This window comes from Hibiscus syriacus, unplaced genomic scaffold, assembly GCF_006381635.1.
Source record: "Hibiscus syriacus cultivar Baekdansim isolate YM2019G1 unplaced genomic scaffold, ASM638163v2 tig00111772_pilon, whole genome shotgun sequence".
Lineage (NCBI taxonomy): Eukaryota > Viridiplantae > Streptophyta > Magnoliopsida > Malvales > Malvaceae > Hibiscus > Hibiscus syriacus.
Window position 1 is genome coordinate 765,041 of NW_024063173.1, and position 8,236 is coordinate 773,276.

Consider the following 8,236-nt stretch of genomic DNA (forward strand, 5'->3'; position numbering starts at 1 on the left):
ATCAAAGAGAAAGCATCAAACCTCAAGTTTAAGCATTTTCAAGCCCATTTTTCATTCAATATTCATTTTTGCTTTCAAGAACACTTATTGTGCTCAATTGTATTATTCTTGAGTGTTCTTTATTTGTTCTAGAATTGTGCAAACAATTTGCTTTGTGAGGTTTTTCTATAAGTTTGCGAAATTTGTATTGTTCTCTTTGGGAGAGAGTGTTCTCAAGAATTTGGGGTATAATTCTCGAGGGATTTGTAAGGTTACTCTTTGTCCTCAAAAGATAGACAAATTAGTGAAATTGTGGAAAATCCTTAGTGTGGATAGCTAAGGTAGTGGACATAGACTTTAGTTGAGAAAGTCGAACCACTCTAAATCGCTGTGCAATTATTTTCTATTTTCTGTAAAAGCTTCCACCAAAATTTTTATTGCCAATTCACCCACCTCTTGGCCGATTTCGTTGTTCGATTAACTCATCAATTGGTATCAAAGCTTGACTCATTTGAAGGTTTAATCGCCTCTTAAGTGGATCCGAGAAGAGTCACCTCGATATTCAAGTCATCAATGGTCGATACTTCAAACTTCGACGTCGTTCTCGATTCAATGCCCGTCAACAAGCCTCCTTTCTTAAATGGAGCTAATTATGCTTATTGGAAGAATAGAATGATATACTTCATTCATGCAAGTGACATAGGAGCATGGAATATCATAGAAGACAGATACATAAAACCTTCCACTCATCCAAGATTTTGGAGTGAAGGAGAGACAAGAATGTTCCAGTTCAACTCAAAAACTATCCATATCATATTTTGCGCCCTTCGACCGGATGAATACGGAAGAGTTTCATCTTACACAAACTGCCAACGAGATATGGGATAAACTACAAGTCACACATAAAGGTACAAACGAGGTAAAAGAATCTAAAATTAGTCTTCTAACTCATAGCTATGAAAATTTCATGATGAAACTGGATGAAAATATCAAAGGTATAACGGATAGATTTTCCACGATTTTCAATGGTCTCAAATCATATGGAGAGATCATTCCAAATGAAAAGCTTGTAAGGAAGTTAGTTTACTCACTTCCAAAATCGTGGTAATCAAAGAAGACGACAATCATCGAGGCTAAGAACTTAAAGTCCTTAACCCTTGAAAAACTAATCGGTTCCCTCCTCACTCATGAAATGATGCTTCAAGATGAGGTAGACCTCGAGAAGATTGACGAAACACCAAAGGAGAATGAGAAGAAGAAGAACATTGGAGTTGCTCTCAAATCCTCAAAAGATGAAAGTGATTCGGATGAAGATGACGATGACGAGGAAATGACATTATTTTCCAAACAGTTCATAAAATTGATGAATCCCAGCCGTGGAAGAAAATTCAAATGAAATGAAGGCTTCAAAACTGAACCTAAGGAGAAGGACCAAATCATTTGCTACGAATGAAAAAAGTCGGGGCATGTCAAATACGATTCCCCTTAATTGAAGAAAAAGGGTCAATCTAAGAAGAAAAACAAGGCACACGTGGCTATATGGAGCAATGAAGAAGGTTCCGATGAAGAGGAACAAGAAGTAGCAAACTTGTGCTTGATGGCCATCGGGGAAAATTCTAAGGTAACCTCTAACTCATTTGATTCAGATAAATTATCTTATGATGAGTTATTAGAGGATTATAATGTGTTGGCTTCAGATTATAAGAATTTATTTTCAAAATACAAAAATGATATTTCAAAACTGAAAAACGAAAATAGTCTTATGTCCAAAACCAATAATGAGCTTGAAAGTAAGATTAAAGAACTGCAAATTAAAATTGATGATTTTTAAAAGAAAAATATTGATTTGCATAACTTACTTTCGAAAGTTCATGATGATCATCAAAAAGAAATTTATGATCTTAAAATTTCTTTTAATAAAGTTGGAACAAACCATTTTAAAAAAGGTGAGAATTCAAAATCAAACTTTGTTAGAAAAAGTTTTAGAAACTACAATCATAGAGGTCCTCAACGAACCTTGAATGGTAAAATCATTAGGAGTATATGGGTTCCTAAAGAACTCATTACTGCTAAAGATAAGGATATCCTACACAAATGGATACCCAAGCGGACTTGGATTTTAATTACTAATGAATATGGACCCAAAAGAATTTAGGTACCAAAAATTAGAAATTAATCTATGTTTGTAGGAAAATGAGCATTGCTACAAGACACGGGAAACAAATTCAAACTCATGGTACCTTGATAGTGGATGCTCAAGACACATGACCGGAGACAAGAGCCAATTCATAAAGCTTAACAACAAAAATGGAGGAGAGGTGACTTTTGGAGATAATTCAAAAGGTCACATTGAAGGTATAGGTACTATAGGTAATACCTCTTCCATACAAATTAAAAATGTGTTATATGTGAGTGGTTTAAAGCATAATCTATTGAGTATTAGTCAATTATGCGATAAGGGGTACAATGTCTTGTTTGAACTAATGGTTATAAAGTCATTGACATTGCATCTAATCGGATTATGATTATTGGTCATAGAATAGGAAACATATACATGGTGCATTTAGATTCTATTGATATGACTAATTTATACCTAGTTGCCAATGATGAACATGATAGTTGGTTGTGGCATAGGAGACTAAGACATGCTAGTATGAGTGTTTTACAACGACTAATTCAAGGAGATTTAGTTCGAGGGTTGCCAAAACTGAAATTTGATAATGGTAAAATCTGTGATGCTTGTGCTAAAGGAAAACAAAAGTGAGTTTCTTTTAAATCCATTAATGATGTATCCACTAGTAGAGTATTACAATTGATCCATATAGATCTTTTTGGGCCAACTAGGACTACTAGCTTGGGTGGAAAACAATATGCATTTGTCTTGGTAGATGACTATTCTAGATATACTTGGGTTCTATTCTTAAGTACTAAAGATGAAGCATTAGAACATTTCATCACATTTTCAAAAATAATCCAAAACGAAAAAGGTTACTCTATCACTAGTGTTAGGAGTGATCATGGCACTAAATTTGAAAATCTTGGATTTACTGAGTTTTGTAATTCTAATGGTATTAGCCATAATTTTTCAGCACCTAGAACCCCTCAATAAAATGGAGTTGTTGAGAGGAAAAATCAAACTTTAGAAGAAATGGCTAGAACCATGATTTGTGAAAATAATTTTCCAAAATATTTTTGGGTAGAAACCACAAATACCGCTTGTTATGTTATAAATCGAGTAATGATTAGACCAATTTTAAAGAAAACTTCATTTGAAATTTTCAAAAATAAAAAGTCTAACATTAGTTATTTTCATCCTTTGTTTTAAACAACGGCAAAGAAAACCTTGACAAATTTGATGCTAAAAGTGATGAAGGAATTTTCTGGGTTATTCCTTAAATTCTAAAGCTTATCGAGTATTTAATAAAAGAACTTTAGTGGTAGAAGAGCTTATCCATGTTGTTTTCGATGATAATCCCCTTCCGATGAAGAATTCTTGTGTTGATGATGATGTATGTATTATAAAAACAAATGATGTTAGAAATGACGTTGGAGAACCATCATCAAAGGAAGAAACGAAAGATGAGGAAACTCATGATCCCCTCGAGAATTCAACCATTGAAGAAAGGGAAGTCTCTTACCCAATAGAGTACAACTATGTCAAGGATAGTGAAATTATAGGTGATCCATTTAAAGGGGTAACAACTCGATCTTCTCTTAGAAATATATGTAATTATGTTGCATTTATTTTATGCATAGAGCCTAAAAACATCAAATAAGCATTAAATGATGAACATTGGATTATGGCTATGCAAGAAGAATTAAATCAATTCGAGAGAAGTAAAATATGGACATTACTTGAAAGGCCTAGTAATAAATCTACTTTAGGTACTAGGTGGGTATTTAGAAATAAGCTTGATGAAAGTGGTAATATAGTGAGAAACAAGGCTAGACTTTTTGCTCAAGGCTATACTCAAGAAGAAGGGATAGACTATGATGAAACATATGCTCCCTTAGCTAGGATGGAAGCAATAAGAATGTTATTAGCATTTGCATGTTTCAATGAATTTAAATTATATCAAATGGATGTTAAAAGTGCATTTTTAAATGGTTTTATTAAAGAACAAGTGTATGTGGAACAACCTCCAGGTTTTGAAGATTCAAAATTTCCAGATCATGTTTTTAAATTGACAAAAGCACTTTATGGTTTAAAACAAGCTCCGAGAGCCTGGTATGAAAAATTGTCAATTTTTTTAATTGAAAAAGGTTTTTCAAAAGGGAAGGTTGACACTAAATTGTTTTTAAAGAGAAAAGGTAAAGATTTATTAGTAGTTCAAATTTATGTTGATGATATAATATTTGGTTCTACTAATGATGTTCTTTGCCAATAATTTTCAAAGCTAATGCAAGGTGAATTTGTGATTAGATGATGGGGGAGCTCTCATATTTCTTGGGACTCTAAATCAATCAAAGAAAAGATGACATATTCATCAATCAAGCAAAATACGTCAAGGATATGCTCAAGAAGTTTGGATTGGAAAATGGGAAACCTCATGCCACTCCAATGAGCTTTTCTACAAAGCTTGACAAAGATAAAGGAGGTAAATGTGTGGATGTTAAATTGTATACATCCATGATTGGTTCTTTGCTTTATCTAACCGCAAGTAGACCGAACATTATGTTTAGTGTTTGCTTATGTGCTAGATTTCAATCATGCCCTAAGGAATCACATTTACTAGTTGTTAAGAGGATCTTTAGATACCTTAAGGACACTCATAGTTTAGGACTTTGATATCCTAGAGACTCTAGCTTTAGCTTGCATGCCTTCTCAGATGTGGATTATGAAAGATGCAAGATAGATTGGAAAAGCACCTCCGGTACTTGTCAATTCCTTGGAAATATGTCGATTTCATTGTTTTCAAAGAAACAAAATTGTGTTGCATTATCTACCACTAAAGCGGAAAACGTTTCAGCCGGTAGTTGTTGTGCACAAGTTTTATGGACGAAACAACTTTTTGATTATGAAATTGAAGTAGGTACCATACCTATCAAGTGTGATAATACTAGTGCTATTTTTCTCACAAAAAATCCCATCCAACACTCTAGAACTAAGCACATTGAAATTATACGTCATTTCATTAGAGACCATGTCGCTAAGGAAGATGTAGTTCTAGAATTTATTGATACTTTGCACCAATTAGCGGATATTTTTACAAAACCTTTAGATAAAGAAAGATTTTGGACACTTAGGAGAGAATTAGGTTTAACTGACCTATCTTCACTTAGTGTTTAAAATGATTTTAGCACTTTTAAATTAGAATTTGAAAAATGCTTATAAAAATAACACTTTTGATTGCATTCTATGTTAATAGTTAGGGGAGTTTATGATCCTTAGAGAAAATTAATTTTATGTTCAAATAAGTTTTAAAGACAAATTATATTGATTGAACATTGTTAATTTTTGATATATGAGTTGCCAATACCACTAGAGCTAATTAATTTAGCATTTTAAAGTGTTTAAAATGGATTTTTGACATTTTTGTGCTCTATGCATCGATACACTAAAGAGTGCACCGATGCATCCCTTGAATATGCATCGATACACCCATCAGTGCACTGATGCATTCCTTGAATGTGCATCGATGCACTCTGCTGCGCATCGATACACCCGTCAGGATTTGGGTATTAAATTCCAATTTTTCTTCATTATCTCAAAACCAAACCTAAAACACTCTCTTGCGCCATTCGTCCCCCTCTCACCCTAAACTCTCATTTTGCTTCAAATCAACGGTTTCAAGTCGGAATTAACTCGATTTTCAACTTATGATCCTACTAACATCATTAAATAAGTTCAAACAACATCTCATTCTCACAAAATCTGAAATTTCAAGGTAATACTTAAAAAACCTCTATTTTATTGATTTCCGAACTTAGGACTAGTTTTGATTAGTTCTAGGTTGAAATAAGTATCGGGAATTGATCATATAATGTTTCTAAACTAGATTTTACAATCAATTTCATAAAAAACACACAATTTTGACAATTTTTTAATTCAAAAAATAAAAAAATTAAATTTGATATTTTCGATCTAATTGTGTTGTTTGAAAACTACATATTAATTTTTCAAACATCGTTTTAAAAATAGTTTTCAAAAATTGCCCATTAGGATTCAGTTTAAAGAACCTTGAATATTACAGACTCAATTGAGTTTTGGGATTGATTATATTGCATACATGTGTTTCAAATTTGCAGGTTACCATATCTATTTCGATATCTTGAACCATGTCTAATCTTAAATGCCCTAGGTCGTCATCAAGTCGTTCGAGTCAAAACCGACCTCCCATTCCTCCACCCAATCCAAATCCAAATCCGAAAGATCCAAATATGACCATTCTAAACTCCTGTTTTAATGTACCCGGTCATCGTAGAGAAGAACTCTACCATAGGTACCATAATTGTTTTGAGTCATACAAAATCCGGGAATAGCGTATTCCCTCAATTTAAGCTATGGTTGATATAAATTTTCCATATCTTCCAACTCTTAGGTCTTGTAAATTTCATAAGCTTTTTCACCTGAAACCGATTGTTTATCATCAATTAGTCCGCATTTTCTATTCTAATGTGGTAAGTGTCCAAAATGAGCGATGAATCGTAACCGTAGGAATCCGATCTTATCTTTTAGGACAATTCGTTTATATTGACTCTGGCATGATCACTACCCAATTTGGACTAGATAATGATGGTTTAGATAATGAGAAATAGATTATGGCAACTCCCTATCAATCTAAGGGTAGTGTTAGTACCTTACGAACTCATCACGAGAGATTCCTTTATTTAATGATCTATTGGTGGTTTAGACCATCCGGAGGTAGGTACCCTATAGATTTATGGTGGATACAATGTATCCAACATAACAAGAAGATCAATTTGCCACAGATTATTTTTAGTGAGCTAGTAGATACCGTAAATGTTCCCCATCCAAACATGTAGAAACTTTAGTTTATGGTTGTCTCATCATTAATCTATTTATCAAACTCGGACATAGAGTTTCGCTTGATATTCTCATCCCTCTCCAGAACCAAATCAATCTCACTTCCTTAAAGAAATCATGATGGAAAAAGGATAAGGAAACTGGCCAATGGGTTTATCGACCTACTAACAAACACCAGGAGCTAGTTCTTCACGAGTTCCACCTCCACCGGCACCAGCTGCAGACGATGATCCTGAGCTTCAACAGCTTATGCAATACATTGACGATGTCGTACCTGACGATGATCCACCGGCACGGCACACCAAGAGGATCCAATGCCTCCATATTGTCGAGCATTTATGGAGACATTCGATTTAAGGTTTGCATCCATTGAGTCCCATTTAACCGCTATGGGGGCTCAGCAATGGGAGATGAACGAATATTTAGATGCGCTCACACTCGAGATGCGAGCACATTATCCTCCTCCTCTCGATCCTCCTATGGATTAAACCTTGTCTTGCTTTAGTTCTCTTGGATTGAATTTAGACTTAATTGTTAAACATTTTGATGTTTTTGGATTATTTTATTTTGGATGTTTGAATTTGTGGTGCTTTGGATGTTTGAACTTTATATATATTTGGTCTGTTTGAATTTTAATTTGATCTTAAGTTTTGCATCATTTACATCATATTAGAATATGACCAATTTGCCATTGCACATTTATTTATGAATATTGATTTATGAAACTAATGACTAATCTCTCTTTTGAATGTGATCTTAGCATCTTTAAATTCTTTATCAATTGGCTAATTTTGCTTAAAAACGATTTATAGAGTTTTTTTTTATTTAACAAAAAGGGGGAGAATATAGTAAGGGGGAGTAATTTTCAAAAATTGATTTCAAAAATTATTTTCATGGAAAATCTTAAAATTACTTAAGTGTTTTGTTATATCAAAAAGGGGGAGATTGTTGAAAACATTTTGATGTTTCGATATAAAAAATTAAGTATAAATGAATTTTAATATTTTATAATCATTTTCAAAGTATATTCGATTCAATTATTCGAATATCAAAATATTACTCCAAGTCTTTCAAAGATCAATTTCAATCCTTACTAAAGTGTAAAATTGTGTTTTAAACTTAACATATTTTTGAAACAATTTTTACAAAGTATTTCGAACCAAAAACGAGCCAAAAATCAAGTTTATAAAGGGATGTACCGATGCACTAATTGATGTATCGATGCACACCCTAATTCGAATGATTTTTGTGTACCGATGCACATCCATG